General features: G+C 42.5%; 1 long non-coding RNA gene across 1 annotated transcript in view; it reads right to left on the bottom strand.

Annotated features, from left to right (window-relative positions):
• Positions 1-609: 609 nt before the first annotated feature.
• LOC309606592 overlaps positions 610-17,148 on the bottom strand; it is a 34,761-nt gene continuing 18,222 nt past the window's right edge. Inside the window, exon 2 of the long non-coding RNA XR_014231972.1 lies at positions 610-11,394. This is a non-coding gene — a long non-coding RNA (uncharacterized lncRNA). The remainder of the gene's footprint in view (positions 11,395-17,148) is intronic.

Below are 17,148 nucleotides of genomic sequence, written 5' to 3'. Positions count from 1 at the left end.
CTAACTTAAACATGATGTCACCCAGGGCGATCAAGGCATCAGAGGCCTCGGATTCTCTCAGAAGGGAATTTCAGAGGATTTTAACCGAGGCATAAACCTAAGCCCCACCTGACAGCTCCTGTAGGACCATCTTTGGGAGGGGTCCAGAGAAGGAACGGCCCTACCCAAAAGATGATCCCAGGTGCCCACGGGTGCTGAGTAAGTCCAGAGTCAGCTATAAATGATGGGCTGTGTTATCATTAATAATAGAAGTACAGAAAGATGCTTTGATGTTAGACAAGCCCAGCTCCATGACTTTCTACCTGCGTGACCTTGAACAAGGCCTCAGTTTCCCCATTTATGAAATGACAACAGCACTGACTTCACAGGGCTGTCACGATGGTCAAATATAACAACCAGGTAGAAAAATCCCTCCAGTAAATGGAAGCCCAAAGTAGCTCTTCCTGGCAATCAGTCTGGTTGCTGCATTGTCATACCCAGGGTCTCTCTGAGGTCAAGAGAGGCTCCTTACATATTAAGAAATGCCCAAACTGGGTCAAACAGAAATTACGATGTTTTAATTGGTTGGATCTTGTCAGTGCATTTTTGTGATTATATATTAATTCTCACTCAGAGATGAAATTTGAGGCTCTTTGTGACCATTGCAAAGCCACCCCCTCCCACTTTACCCCACCCTGAGACTCGGCTCTCTCTCTGTAATCGAGAGGCCTTCAGGAGTGTTCAGCCTTGGCTCCTTAGACCTCCTCCCCCCTATCTTACAGGTTGTGTAACTTTTAAGTATCTGATCCCAGAGCATGAGGAAAAGGGGAAGAGAGGCTCCCAGAAGCCATCACTCTGTGAAGGGACCACAGAGCCCTCACCAAGGGGGGGCCTCCTCTGCAGGAAGTGTTTTATTTCACAATTAACAAAGGCAAAGGGAAACCTTTCTAGAGTATGTCTTTCCCTCAAGGCCACAGGGTTTAAACCTCTCTGTCCCCCAGCTATTGCTCTGAATGAATTATAGGAGCCAATTATTCTGCCAGCATGTGCTGGCTCTGTTGGAATAGACTCCGTGGAGCTCTTCTGCACCTTTCTCCAAGGGCAAGGAGGAGGCTCTTGTCAAGATCAGCCAGAAGCATCTTATAGGACTCAGCACAGACCCAGAAACCTCCTAAGTGTGTGCGGGGGAGGGGCAAGGAGAGGAAAGGAAGGAGGGAAGGACGCAGGGAGCCAATTACTAACTCTACCTGGCCACAACCAGCAGCTCATGCAAGACACTTGCAGAGTGGGTTTGGGGATCACAGGATGTGCATCAGAAGGAGGCACATGAGAATCCAGCTCAGACCATGCTGTGTTGGGGGTGCAGGACCCCACTGGGGTAACTCCACATTTCCATCTTGCTGGCTGCAGGTCCTAGCAGATCACTAAATGCATTAAGAGCTGTCCCTGGTGTTGGGCATTACAAGATAGAAGGGTTTCCCAGCCAGGATATGAAATAAACCATGATCGAATGCCCACAGACAAAGGGAAGTGCCTCTCAGCACTGGCCAGTGAACAACCTGGCAGCTACAATGGCATAAACCAGAGGAGGTGGATGTGGCCAGTTTATGTGCTTCTAACTCTTATGTATGGTGAATTGTGAGCCAGGGAACAATGTAGCACATCAAACTAGAAAAAGGATAGTCTACGGTGTTCCCTATTTTGTCTTCTTCCTATTCGTTATTATCACCATCACCTTGACCTTCACCACCACCACTGTTATGGTCATTACTGGTCATTTTTTATCATCATTCCTTGCCTGGGCACAGTCTCTCACAATTGACAGAGAACTTCTGCATCCACTCTGACAGTTTGATCATCACAGGAGCTCTTTGAAGTGGACAGGGAAGTCTTAGCATCCCCATTCTCCCAATGTGTAAGCCAAGGCTTACAGAAGGTAAATTGCTGGCCCTAAGTCAGACTCAACTCCAGTCTCTTGTAAGTACTGTCAACTTATAACAGTACAACTTTACTTTGAAAATGATATTGAAATATTTAGCAACTGATAAGACATAGTTACTTACCAGTCAGGACAGACACTAGCCATAAACAATGAATGGATGTGGCCATTCTGGTTCATACAGCTGAATATCTCCAAGATGTTGCACATTACTCTAAACACAACATTGCATCTTTTGGTCCAGCCTTCTCTGCCATTTCACAGAAGTCCCTCTGTTCCCAAATAAGACTGCAAGATGAGGCACTGAGAGGTGAGATGATGAGGTTATTATAGTAAAGAGAGGGCTTTCAACCTTGTCTTCCTTGACCATCTTGAGACAAGGCAGTGGAAAAAGGAGGTGAGGTGGGATGGGAGGGCATGGCAGCTAGTACATGGGTTTGTGGGCTGAAGGAAGAGGCCACTCTCCAGAGCTGGAAAGTTGAGTTCAGACCAAGTCTTTAAGGTGTCCTGAGGGAATCACATGGCTTTAGAAAGAAGAAAAAGCCAGGAATCCGGAGCCAGGTGGAAAGAAGATTGGAGTGGGAACCAGTTGGGAATCAAACAAGAAGCCTATTTTCCTACTGAGAAATAGGAGGGTCTGCTGCTTGCTTTTTCCTGGCATGGGGCATGTAGGCATAGTGACCTGGCTTCAGTACAAGGGTGGGGCTGGGCAGCAGGTAACCAGTGTTTTCATCAAAGCTAAAGAATGTGTGCACAATATGAACTCAGAAATGAATAGAAGATAAATCAGATTGTCACTTTCTCAGAAGCTACTCTCCCTATTTTCCATGAAAGAATGATACTCATTCTATTTTTATACTTAGTTTTATCAACTCTTCCTATGTACTATTCTTTGAAAAGAATCTCTTTTTATTTCAAAAGTAATATACATTCACAGAAAAAAATTAATATAGATAAGCCAAAAAAAGAGAAAAAGAAAATTAAAGTCACCTCTGATTTCTCTACCCAGAAATAACATGGCTTAATATGTTGATATATATCCTTCTAGACATTGTCCCATGCATAAAGCTATCATTGTTATTATGATGATTTACAAATAGTTAGTTATTATATGCCTAATGTTTTCTCTACCTACGGTTCTTGAAGTTTAGGAACATTATCTTTGTTTGACAATGTAGACTTAATACCAGGAATCTGAACATATTTTATTGCATGAGTATCTTGTTGATAACGTAAAATTGGAGGAAGAATAATATTTATTAGAAATATCCAAGCACAGGGCTCAGAAACAAATCGCTTGTGCCTGAGCAGCATTCTGTGTTTTCAAAGTGGCCATGTAAAACACAAAGCCCAGTGGAATCATATATCACTACTACATAAACAATAATAACAATTCTTGATTTATATCTTCATATTTTCTGCCTTGTTCTTGCAGAAAAGTTGGTAAAGGCTGATTAGACTGTTACACCTACTCTTTTTTAGAAGATGGAAGATAGGAGAAAATATTACCACCATGAAGGGAGGGGGAAAACCCAAAGGAAAATCTGTTTTTTTAAAAGTCTGGGACTTGTCAGCATGATACACAGCTCTGAAGATTAGAGCAAAGCAAAACAAATGTGTGAGTTATTTCTTGGATCAAAAGTTTCAATCATCTTTTGGGTTCACTTCTTAGGTATTTGGATATCTGTAAACGATAAGCAAGATGGCAAACTCAAAAAAAAATCTGGAATGTAAGGCTTTCAGGTGAAATGGTCTTTAACCATGTTTCTGGCTGCAGTCTTCATCAAAAGAATTTTTATCAGTGAGGGGAACAGAGGTTAACATTAAGATGAAGATGTGTTCCTTTTTTACGAGTATAGTCCTGCTGAATTGATACGAAGCAGAAGTGTGTGCAGAGATATGTCACAAACAAAGGACCCCAGTTCCCCCATTTCAACAGGGAGCTGTCTGTAAGGAATTATTCTGCAGGATTTTTGGTGATACATATTATTATTATTATGTGATTACTTCTAATAGAATTTCTACACGAAAGATGCTTGGTTAATTAAATTTTGTGTGCTGTCGGGTGGTAACAGTTTCAGAATCCACTGATTTGGAATTTTTTTTCACATTTTGAGCACAGTATACCCGAGTATTTTTTTTTTGGTTTTTTAAAGTACTGCTGATCAATGCCCTAGTGTTTAGTGAGACTTACTTGCCCAGAACTCAGCCAACCACTCTCTGAGTTAGAAAAAAAAAAAAAATTCTCTTCTTAGCCTTCATCTTCACTGAGGGGAAAAGTCTTATTCATATGAAAACAGAAGAAAAGACCCAGTGAGCTCAATGCTGAGTTTCTATTGAGAAAGTTACAGAAAAGAAAAAAAAAATTTGTTGTGGACTAGAAAGCTGAATTCCAACATGTGTTTATATGCTAAAAGCAGTAAGAAGAGAAAAACAAAACAAAACAAAAAAACCCAAAAAGCAAAAATGGGTATTCTACTCCATAATATATTCCGTGAAAACAGGAAATAGAAGAAAATCCAGGCAAAAGATGACGAAAGATAAAAGTAGTAGAATTGGCAAAGGTGGGAAAGGATGCTGGGAATGGAGGAAACATTAACAATACTCATTCTTTCTCTTTCTTTCCTAAAACAAGTATTTATGGAGCACCTGTTATGTGCCAAGCATTGTACTAGGTGCTGGGTAAACGTGAATCAGACACAGGTGGTCCTGGCCCCGTGGGGCTTAAATAAGGGGAGGAGCAATAAATAAGTAAGCAAATAAATAAAGTGAATATAGCCTTTGTTAATTACTGTCAAAAACAAGACAACAGACCCAATAGGGAGTCACTTATGCTGAAAGGCACACATCACCAAAACAAGAGCCTTAACTAAGTACACTTTCAGCTCTCCCAGAAATGGAATCTTAAACCAGTCAGTCGGGAATCTCTTCATCATCACTAGCTAGGAAGTCTGCCTCATAAACTTCTGTCATCCCTTAAAGGAAAGTCACTTGCAACAACCACCATGCTTTTTGCCCAGTACAACTTCCTCATTTCCACTCCCTTCTGCTGATAAAAGTCTTCCATTTTGTACAGCTCCTTGGAGCTCCTTTCTATCTGAGATTGGATGCTGCCTGATTCATGAATGGTTGAATAAAGCCAGTAAGATTTTAAATTTTGCTCAGGTTTTTAACATCACTGTGAAGGAAACTAAGGAATAAAGAGCGGTGTGGGGAACATACTTCACACAGAGTGGTCAGCAAAGATTTTCCTGAAGAAGGCACTTTTAAGCTGAGACCTGAGGAACAAGAGAGAAGCCACTAGATATTCTGCATTTAGGTGTAGGGAATAGCAGTGCAGAAACACTGAGGCAGGAAGCATGTAAGAACTGTTAGGGGACTTCCCTTGTGGTGCAGTGGTTAGGAATCCATCTGCCAATGCAGGGGACACAGGTTCGATCCCTGATCTGGGAAGATCACACATGCCATGGAGCAACTAAGCCCGTGTGCCACAACTACTGAGCCCATGTGCCACAACTACTGAGGCCCGAGCGCCTAGAGCCTGTGCTCCGCAACAAGAGAAACCACCTCAAGGAGAAGCCCACGCACCACAACGAAGAGTAGCCCTTGCTCGCCCCAACTAGAGAAAGCCCGCGTGCAGTAACGAAGACCCAACGCAGCCAAAGATAAATAAATTAAATAAATAAATAAACCTATTAGAAGGTGGCTATGGCTGCAGCAAACTAGAGGGGCTGGTGGGAGGTGGGGGAAATGAGAGGACAATGAAGACCTTGTGGTGAGGAACGTGGATTGTGTCCTAAGAGCAGTGGGAAGCCAGCACTGGATTTTAAGCAGGGGGAGCCACAGAGTCTGGTTTGTGCTTTTAAAAGATCACCCTGGCTCTACCTCATACCATATACAGAAAGGAATTCAAAACAGATCAGACACCTAAATGTAAGAGCTAAAATCTACAAAACATTTAGAAGAAAACATAGGACTAAATCTTTCTAACTTTGGATTAGGTGGTGGTTTCTTAGCGGTGACACCAAAGTGTAAGCAACAAAAGAAGAAATAGATAAATTGGAGTTCTCAAATTTAAAACTTTTGTGTTTCAAAGTACGTCACAAGAAAGTAAAACTACAACCCACAGAATGGGAGATTAATAATTGCAAATCGTATATTTGATAAGGGACTTGTATCTAAAATATATAAAGAACACTTACAACTCAATAATATAAAGGCAAATAATCCAGTTTTAAAATGGGTGAAGAACATGAATAGACATTTCTCCAGAGAAGACATACAGATGGCCAATAGGCACATGAAAAATGCTCTACATCACTAAGCACTGGTGAAATGTAAATTAAAACCACAATGACATACTACTTCACATCCATTAGGATGGCTATGGTTAAAAACAGAAAAAATTAAAATTAAAAATTAAAAAACAGAAAGGACAATGGTTGTTACTAGGACCGGGGAGGAGGAGGTAATGAGGATAGAGTCTCAGTTTGGGATGATAAAAAATTTCTGGAGATGGACAGTGGTGATGGTTGCACAATAATGTGAATGTACTTGATGCCACTGAACTGTAATAGTTAAAATGGTAACTTTTATGTTATGTATAGTTTACCACAATAAAGAAAAGTTTTTAAAAGGTGGGAGGGGGGCAGGAGGTGGGAGAGCAAAGTATTTGAATAGACATTTTTCCAAAGAGATATATAAATGGCCAAAAAATACATAAAAAGATGTTCAACATCACTGGTCCTTAGGGAAATGCAAACCAAAGCCACAATGAGATACCAGTTCCTACCCACCAGGATGACTATATTCCAAAAAACAGACAATGACAAGTGTTGCAAGGACATGGAGAAATTGGCACTCTCATACATTGCCAGTGGGATTATAAAATGGGGCAGCCACTTTGGAAAACAGTCTGGCAGCCCCTCAAAAATGTTGAACATAAGACTTATCAAATGACCCAGCAATTCCAGTCCTAGGTATACACCCAAGAGAAGTGAAAACATATGTCCGTGCAAAAACTTGTACGCAAATGTTCATAGCAGCAGCGTTATTCATGATAGCCAGAAAGTAGAAAGAACTCAAATGTCTATCAGCTGATGAATGGATAGACAAAATGTGGTATATCCATACGATGTAAGATTATTCTGCCATGTAAAGGAATATAATACTGATATATGCTGCAATATGGGTAAACCTTGAAAACTATGCTAAGTGAAAGAAGCCAGAAGCACAAATCACATGTTATTTGATTTCCATTAATACAAAATATCCAGAATAGACAAATCTATAGAGACAAAAATTAGATTAGTGATTGCCAGGGGCTGGGGGAGGAGGGAATAGGGAATGCCTGCTAATGGTTATGGGGTTTCTTTTGGGGGTGATTAAAATGCTCTAAAATTAGATAGTGGTGATGGCTGCACAACTCTGTGAATATACTGAAACCCACTTTAAATGGGTGAATCTTATGGTATGTGACTTATATCTCAATAAAGTTGTTATGAAAAACAAAAAACCAACACCAACAAAAAGATCACCCTGGCTTCTCTACAGAGAAAACAAGAGAAAGGATCCTTGAAGGAGGGAAGTGGAAGCAGGTGATCAACTAAGAAGCTACTGCAGCCGTCAGGGCAGCAGGCAGACAGTGATTCACACGGGGGCGGAGTAGGGGGAGGCAGTGCTAAGGAAAGGGGGAACCATGGGTTTCAGTTTGGGGGTGCATGGGTTGTAGGGTGGTGCCATTCACATCCTCCAGCAGAGAACTGAGTTCGTGTCCAAACGGGAAAATCTGCACGGAATCATGATCCCAACCCTATGAGGTAGGTACGATTATCCCCATTTATAATTAAATGAATGAGGCTCAAAGAAGTTCAAATAAATACCGTAAATAAATAAAATCCCTAATTAGTTCTGTGATTAACGTCAGCCTGGCTCTGACACCCATGCTTTTTACTGTGTACTATATGAGGAGAGATTTTTAAAAGAGGAAAAAAAGAGGAAGAGAGAAATTATGGGGGTAATACGAGAAGAAGGGTAAAGAGGGTAGGGTCAGGCACCCTGTGTGGAGCATTTTTGCCACCTGATTTTGGCTTAATACCTTGTATGCACTGTCACTAAGAACCAGAGAAGCCAAATAAATATCACTCTCAGCTCCCAGTCAGTAGCAAGAGGCCGTTAATTCTCCTCAAATTTGCTCACCACTCTCTCCAGTCACAATGCTGGAGTTTCCTTAGTCCAGTGCCCCCTGTCTCTTGCAGGAGGTTTTGCAACACCTTCCTGACTCTTCTCCCTGCTTCTGGTCCCACCCACCACGCCAACCCTGCCCCAGCAATTCGTGTTGGAGAGTGCACACACATGCACACACACCCATCCCTTCTAATTCCTCTTCCATAGCTAGGGTGCTCTTTCTGAAATGCAAACCTGTTCATTGCACCACCTTCCTTCAAACCCTTCAAAGATCTTCAGTCGTGCTCAGGATCCAGCGTAAGCTCTTTTTTTTTTTTTTTTTTTTTAATTTATTTATTTATTTATTTATGGCTGTGTTGGGTCTTCGTTTCTGTGCGAGGGCTTTCTCTAGTTGCGGCAAGCGGGGGCCACTCTTCATCGCGGTGCACGGGCCTCTCACTATCGCGGCCTCTCTTGTTGCGGAGCACAGGCTCCAGACGCGCAGGCTCAGTAATTGTGGTTCACGGGCCCAGTTGCTCCGCGGCATGTGGGATCTTCCCAGACCAGGGCTCGAACCCGTGTCCCCTGCATTGGCAGGCAGTGTGCCACTCAACCACTGTGCCACCAGGGAAGCCCCCAGCATAAGCTCTTGAACACAACTTACAGGGCCCTTCACAATCCCTACCCTTCATACCTCTCTAGCCTCTTCCTCACTCTCCCTCCCCACATCATACACCCTGTACCCTGTGAGCCAGACACACTAAACCATTTTCAGTCCCCTAAATGCACCATGCTCTCGCTGACCTCAGGTCTTTGCATGTTCTGTTCCCTCTGTCCAGAACAGCTGACCCTGCCACATTTTTGCATAACTAACTCCTACACATTTTGCAGTCCTCCCTCACCCTCCAAGTCAGGGATAGGTTCCCTTGGAGGTGTCCTCGTGGCACTCTGCACAGCCCCCATCAGCAGAGTGGGATTAAGGGGTGGTCCACTGATCAATCACCTGAGGCAGCAATCTACAAGGGGGAATAAAAATCATAGGGAATGTAATGAAATAAGAAAAATTCTCTCTCCTACAATTTCCTCAGATAGTATGCTATGTGGTTGGAAAGAATATTCTGATAAGACCCTTGGGGCAGGGGTAACACCCCCAAAGTGACATGCTTGAGAAATGCTAGATGAGCTTTTAAAGTGGGACTTGTCTAACTTCGAAGTGTTTGGTTTCGTGGGGACTGCAGGTTTGGGGCAGAGCGGAATTGCTCAGGACTTTGTGTGTAAGGATCAGTGTTGGCACCAGCAGGCCTCCTTTCTCTGCATTTCCTTCCTGACTGGGTCCCGATATACCTTTCTAGTTGCACTGGACAACTCCCAGGGGAGTAGGGAGGTGCCATCACAAAAACCCTGATGGGTGAGCCGTAATCCCACCTCACAAAGTGCTCAGCCTCTCCTCTAAAGAAAGCTGAAAAAAGACTTAGAGCACACTGATTTGATGAATGTCTAATTATTAGCCTGTCCACGTGCTCACGTATTTCAGTCCAGACATACCCATCAGAGCATCATTCATGTAAAAGTAACTTCGCTATAGCCCTTGCTGGAAGATAAGTACTGTAATAATCATTAATATTTGATTCGTTAATATGTGCCAAGTATTAATCCACTTAATTGTCAAAATAATCCCTTATGGTGCATGCTATCTTACTCCCATTTACAGCTGAGGAAACTGAGGCACACAGAAATAAAGTAATTGGCAGAGCTGGGTGTTGAACCCAGGCAGCGTGGCTCCATCTTGTGGTCCCAGCCTGTACGGTACACTCCCCCTTGATGATGGGGGCTGAATCATCCTTTTCACTGATGCATCCTCTTCAACTAACACATAGAAGAATTTAATAAATATATACAGAACGAGTCTTCAATTAGTAGAAGACTGCTATTCATTTGTTCAACGAATATTAAGTCCCTTCTACGTACCTGCCACACAGCCGCATACCTCAGTAACCCCCTTATTCTGCCTCAAACTAATGAAGGAACCCCTTCTGCTACATTCGCACTGGATGGCCATCCTGCCTCTGGCTGAGGAAATGGGAAGGTGGTTGTCCTCAAAAGTAGCTCCTTTTATGTTTAGACAGCTCTGAGATTCTTTTTCGTTGAAGAAACTGGCCTCCTGAGCCTTCCACCCGAAGAGGCACAATCTTGTTCTACGATCTCACCTGCATGACAGCCTGTCACGCGTGTGAAGATAGTTCTCACATCTCCCCCAGGTCCTCTGTCTGCTCATCTAGACTAAGCTCCCTGAGTTCCTTCCTTGGTTCAGGCTCTGATACCATTTCTGCAGGAGAGGTCCTTCATTCATTTGCTCATTCATTTATTTAAACTTTACTCACGGTGTACCAAGTACTTCGCTAGGCCCTAGGAATACAGAGATGAAGGCACAGTTCACCTCTTCAAGAAATACAGGATCCACTGGGGGAGGGAGGCATTTAAAGAAACAATTGCAATCTGTCCTAGGTGCCAAGTGCTGTAACAGGGATATGGTGGGACACTAGGACCACTCAGTCTGACAACGGAATTTTAAACTGTCCACCCTAGAGCATTCAATTTGGCCATGTTCCTCTTGCATAATGACTACCAGAACTAAAAACAGTAGAAGAATTCTAAAAAGAATACTTCTACCACTCTGATCTAAATGTGGTAATTCTAAGAATACAGCCCAGAACTGTGATTAATTTATTAGCAGATGGCTAACTTAAAAAAAAAAAAAAAATGAACTCTGGTATTAATTTCACTAAGTGCTATTAGGCCCATCCTGTGCAAATGAAAAAAAACAGATAGATGGATGGATAGAGAGATAGTAGATAGATACAGAAAACATTATATTTATTCATCCTTGGTAAATATTTTTCTTGTTTCAGTCTAGCAATACAGAACCAGGCCTAGGAACCAGGGTTGAATTTCCAGTTCTTCTTCCTCTAGCTACCTCCTAGGTCTGTTCAGGGTATTAAAAGGAAAAGGAATAGTGAATGAAATTATCTGGCATATTGCCAGCCCATAGTTGGTGCTCAGTAAATGCTAGCGATATTTATTCTTGGTTCACTGGTTCATCAAGACTTTTCTAAACCTTGTGTCTGACACCCAGTGTATAAGGCTGCCCCTCAGCTTCATGCCAACAGCAAACTCGACGGTGTGTCTTCTGGTTTTCAATAATCCCTCCACTCCCAACTCCGTTCCTTGTGCACATCTTCTTCCCCTCAATTTCAAGCTTTTCTTGGCCCAAGCTTCAGGCTCTTAGAAAGTTGACAAACCAGCATCGCCATCTGGAGGACAGAATGAGAATCTGCGTAAGAAAACAATTTCATGGCGCCAGATAAACTAACTCAGCTGTTTTTTGTGCTGGCGCTAACGAGGCCAAGTTCACAGGTTCATTCCCCAAAGGAGCCAATTAGCTTTACACCGAGAGACACTTCAGAGCACAGCCTCAGCCTCTAACCTTGGCCCCCAGTTCACACGTTTGTGCCTGTCGGTTAGAAAGCAGATTCATCAATCCAAGCGTGCGGAAACAACGAAGATGAACAAGACCTGCTCCCTGTTCTGAAGGAATCTTGAACCTGCAGCCGTGTTTCCCCCAGTAATTCCTGAGACATTAATAGGACTTAGGAGAATAAATGACTCCACAGCGTTAAATTAGCTTGGGAAACACTAATCAAAGTCAAGCAGGTTCTTTATGGAAGGGCTTCTCAGAGCCTTTAACATGCTAATATGCACTATTAATTTTCCAAGAAGGAAATATAAGGGGCAGGGTCTCAGATGTGGATGGCCATGAGGCATCCCCCCTCTATTCTTAAAAAAGCATAGCAATGAAACTACTGTCCCAGGGTATGACTGCTTCCACTGAAATATCTATTTTAAGAAACAACTCATCCATGGGGAAGAGTTCACAGTCTATTGCTAGGTTAAAAAAAAAAAAAAAAAAAAAGCAGACTATAGAACAGTATCCCATTTTGAAAAGATAGAACAAAGATGTACATACACTTGGGAGGAAAAAAAACCAAAAAGACATAAACCAAAATGTTAAGACTGGTGATTTTTTGTTGGCGAGGTTGTTGTTTTTCTGTGTTCTTTACATGTTTTTCAAGTTTTCTGCATTGAATATACATGTCAATTTAAAAATAAAAACCACAAAGCACATGTTCTAAGATGGTATACCATCATCATAAGACTATAATTGTAGAATGCTAATAAGAGCTAACATTTACTGAAGGCTAAGTGCCTGGCTCATGGATTATCTAGATTATCTCATTTAAACTTTACATATAAATCATATGAGATGAGGTAACTTTTTTTAGGTTTTATTTATTTTTTGTATATATTTGTTGTAATTTATTTATTTATTTTATTTTATTTGGCTGCGTCGGGTCTTGGTTGCGGCACACAGGCTCTTCATTGCGGCGCACGGGCTTCTCTTTAGTTGTGGCGTGCAGGTTCCAGAGCACGCGGGCTCAGTAGTTACAGCGCACAGGCTTGGTTGCCCGCGGCACGTGGGATCTTAGTTTCCTAACCAGGGATCGAACCCGCATCCCCTGCATTGGAAGGCGGATTCTTAACCACTGGATCACCAGGGAAGTCCTTTATGTATTTTTTCTATTGGAGGATAGTTGATTTACAATGTTGTGTCAGTTTCAGGTATACAGAACAGTGATTCAGTTTTCTATATATATATTCTTTTTCAGATTCTTTTCCCTTATAGGTTATTACAAAATATTGAGTATAGTTCCCTGTGCTATACAGTAGGTCCTTGTTGGTTATCTATGTTATATATAGTAGTGTGTATAGGTTAATCCCAAACTCCTAATTTATCCCTCCCCCACTCCTTTCCCCTTTGGTAACCATAAGTTTGTTTTCTATGTCTGTGAGTCTGATTCTGTTTTGTAAATAAGTTCATTTGTATCATTTTTTTTACAGTCCACATATGATATTTGACTTTCTCTGTCTGACTTAGTATGAGAATCTCTAAATCTATCCATGTTGCTGCAAAGGACATTATTTCATTCTTTTTAATGGCTGAGTAATATTCCATTATATATATATATATATATATATATATATATAATTAATATGTATATATCGCATCTTCTTTATCCATTCATCTGTCAATGGACATTTAGGTTGATTCCATTCTTGGCTATTGTAAATAGTGCTGCTATGAACACTGGGGTGCATGTATCTTTTCAAACTATGGTTTTCTCCAGATATATGCCCAGGAATGGGCTTGCTGGATCTTATGGTAGCTCTATTTTTAGTTTTTTAAGGAAGCTCCATACTGTTTTCCATAGTAGTTATACCAATTTACATTCCCACCAACAGTGTAGGAGGGTTCCTTTTTCACCACACCCTCACCAGCGTTTATTATTTGTAGCGAGATATCTTTTTTTGCCCCAATTTAAAGATGGAATATTAAAGAAACAAAGAAATAAACCCTGTGGAATCAGAATTTGAACCCATTACATCCCTCATTTACTGTCTACCCCACTTTCCCCGAGACACACACACACACCACATACACCATAAAAGAGGGAGAGGATGTTATTCCTCTGGAGAGAGAGACTGTTACAGGGCAACAATGGATACCTTTGCTACATGGCTCCTGGCTGCCATTTATTAAATGCTCACTGGTGCCAAGAATTCTACATACTTTGACATATATAAACATCTAAACTGAACAACAGCTGGGCTCTACTAGCCCTTTAAGATCTGCCTTCTGGGGATTTCCCTGGTGGCGCAGTGGTTGAGAATCTGCCTGCCAATGCAGGGTACATGGGTTCGATCCCTGGTCTGGGAAGATCCCACATGCCACGGAGCGACTAAGCCCACGCTCCACAACTATTGAGCTCATGCGCCACAACTACTGAAGCCCACATCCTCTAGGACCTGAGTGCCACAACTACTGAAGCCCGTGCACCTAGAGCCGGTGCTCCGCAACAAGAGAAACCACCGCAATGAGAAGCCCGCGCGCCGCAACGAAGAGTGGCCCCCGCTCGCCACAGCTAGAGAAAGCCCGCCTGCAGCAATGAAGACTCAACGCAGCCAAACAAAATTTTTTTAATTTTTAATAAATAAAGAAAGAAAAAGATCTGCCTTCTGCGGTATTGTTTGGGCCATTTCTCTCTCACTGGCCGCTGGAAACCCCCCAAACTATTTATTAACCACCCCCCCCCAAAACTATTGGCTAGAGCAACTCAGCCCTCTTCAGCTTCTATGGCCAAATTCAGCTCCAGTTTTACCGTGATTATCCAAACACCATTAATGTGCTCTGTGAAACAGCAGACCTACTACCCAGTCACATACTAGTTCCCTCTCTCTCTCGCTCTCTCTCTCCCTTTCTGAGGAAAAACATATTTCCTCACTGATATGAAGCATGCCTACCTCCCTTAAAAAGGAGAAGTGTTTATGGTCAGTTTGGGTTTACAATGTTATTTTTATTTTCTATTACATATGTATTACTGAAGTAAGTTCTTTTGTTAATTCCATTTTACAGATAAGGAAACTAAGGTCAGGCGACTTGCCCGAGGCACCAAAGCAGGTACGTGGCTGCACCACTCTTTGACCCAGGCCTGTCCAACTCCAACCAAGATTTAAAGGAGAGCGGGGACACTCGGGGCTGCAAGACACAGACACTCCCCTCAAGGTGGGGCTCTTATACCCTGTCAGGCTGCCTCCGTTTCTTCAAGTAAGTGAGAACAGACTGGTCAGAAGAGACCCCAACTGAAGAAAGCACACAGTTCTTCCCCTTCATGTTGAGAAATCTGGCCCCCAAAACCAGTTAGAAATAATTGATTTAGCAGCTTACCCCACTGACAATGGTAGTCCTCTGAGAGAAAACCCCCCCTTTTTCTCTGCTTCCCCCGCTACTCCTGCTTCTTCTCTAGGAGATGGGCAGCCATCCCCATCCAAAAATGACTGCATTATGTTTATTTTTTTTAAATTATGGGCGATCTTCTCCTTTGCCCTCCTTGGACCTGGGGGGAAGACCCTTTTCCTTACCAGGGCGCATCTTCCACCCCACGCCGAGGTCCCAGGCTTCTGCAAAAGGGAGCAAATCAGTTTTTTGTCCTTCCACTGCCTTCCAGCTGAGCTTGTAGCTGAATTTTCCCACCAACTGGGCCTTAAACGGCAAGCAGGGCTCAGGGCAGAACGCATCGCAAAGCAATTTTGGACAATATGGGTTCTTCATTCCATCTGTGAAATGCTGCTAGCACCTTTGACCAAACGTTAATACCGCACAATTTTGACATCTTATGATAGAGCTGGAGTTTGAGAAATGGGGCTGAGGGTTGATTGGGGTCCAAAAAATAAATCTTTTCTATTGCCATGAAGCCGTTACAATTGCACAACTGAAAAACCAACCCTTTGGAAAAGCTATCAAACCCACTCGTGCAGTTGAGTAATACCATCATCCAAAGCACTTCTTAGATGTCTGGTGTTCAAAGCAGAGTGCAAAGTGACTTAAGCAGACACAATCTATTATGTGGGATGTTTCCAAGGTTGGATATATGTTTCTGATGCTGGCAGTGAAACTGGCTCAGACAGATGCCAAAGAACACCTCTCAGAGGCCAGCATGGTATATGATAATCAAAACTAACATTTGGGGTTCTCTGGTGGCGCAGTGGTTGAGAATCCGCCTGCCAATGCAGGGGACACGGGTTCGAGCCCTGGTCCGGGAAGATCCCACATGCTGCGGAGCAACTAAGCCCGTGAGCCACAACTACTGAGCCCGCGTGCTGCAACTACCGAAGCCCGCGCGCCTAGAGCCCGTGCTCTGCAGCAAGAGAAGCCACGGCAATGAGAAGCCCGTGCACCGCAACAAAGAAGAGCCCCCGCTCTCCACAACTAGAGAAAGCCTGCATGCAGCAACAAAGATCCAACACAGCCAAAAATAAATACATTAAATAATTTTTTAAAAAACGAACAATTTATTGGGCCCCTTCTATTTGCCAGGTCCATGCAACACGTCTCACATGATCTTTAGAGCAACCTTTGAAGGAGGGGCTATTGTTACCCCCAATTTACAAACGACGAAACACAGGCTCCTAGATGTTAAATAACCAGACCAAGATGATACAGCTAGCAAATGATGGAGCAGAATTCAAATCCAAGATCCCCTGACGCCATGATTCACACGCTCAATTACTGCACCATACCTGTGTGATTCATGTAGAGTGGCTCCAACGTGAGTCCTGGAGTTGGATGGCCCTGAATTCAAATTCTGCGTTTATTACTCAATTGGACCAGGTATACAACCTCTATAAATTTTAGTCACCTCACCTGCAAAACGTGGAGATGCTAATGTCTAGCTTGCCAGGAAGTAAATAAAGAAATACTTTTATAACCAATTGCATCTAAAGACCCACGTGGATCAGTCCCAGAACCAGAATCCTCTTCAAATGCACAGCAGGAGGAAAAAGACTCCTATGTCAATAATTATTGTTTTGTTTCATTTGTGAAGGCTTTAGCCCATGGTAGGCACTCAGTAAGTTGCAACTATTATAATTCTTTTTGATATGATTTTAAGTTATTATCTTTAAATAACTAACCCAGTCTGTCTATTTGAAATGCTACTTAAATGAACCACTTCTCTACATACCCTCTTACTTTTTAAAAAGCTATAAACTTTAGTTTCTCCTCATTCATTTTAACACAGAATGAGGTGTGTAGCAGAAGCCCCATTTTAGCCGCTTCAAGCTATGTTTCTCAAAATTTTAGATTGATCTGCACAGGTTTGGAAATCTGAATAAACAAATCCCAGGACCAAGGCGCTCCTGGCAAAGAAATTAAGAGGTGAGGCCCACCTACCAGCCTGGTTTAAGTACAAGGACAACCTCAGGGTTGGAGAGGAAAGATAGATATTTGACACAGATTTTCCACTGGACTAGCTCATGGGCATATTTGTCTGATTTGACCCAGCAGTTCCTACTGGGGACCGGAGAATTCTCCTGTGTAAGACTCTTGTCTTACTATAATTTATCCATCATACAGCAGCCAGAGTGGTCTTTCTAAAGTGTAAATTAGATTG

This window comes from Balaenoptera borealis, assembly GCF_965194805.1.
Source record: "Balaenoptera borealis genome assembly, chromosome: 11".
Lineage (NCBI taxonomy): Eukaryota > Metazoa > Chordata > Mammalia > Artiodactyla > Balaenopteridae > Balaenoptera > Balaenoptera borealis.
The sequence above is the reverse complement of the archived record's forward strand: the minus strand, read 5'-3'. Positions and strand labels throughout refer to the sequence as shown.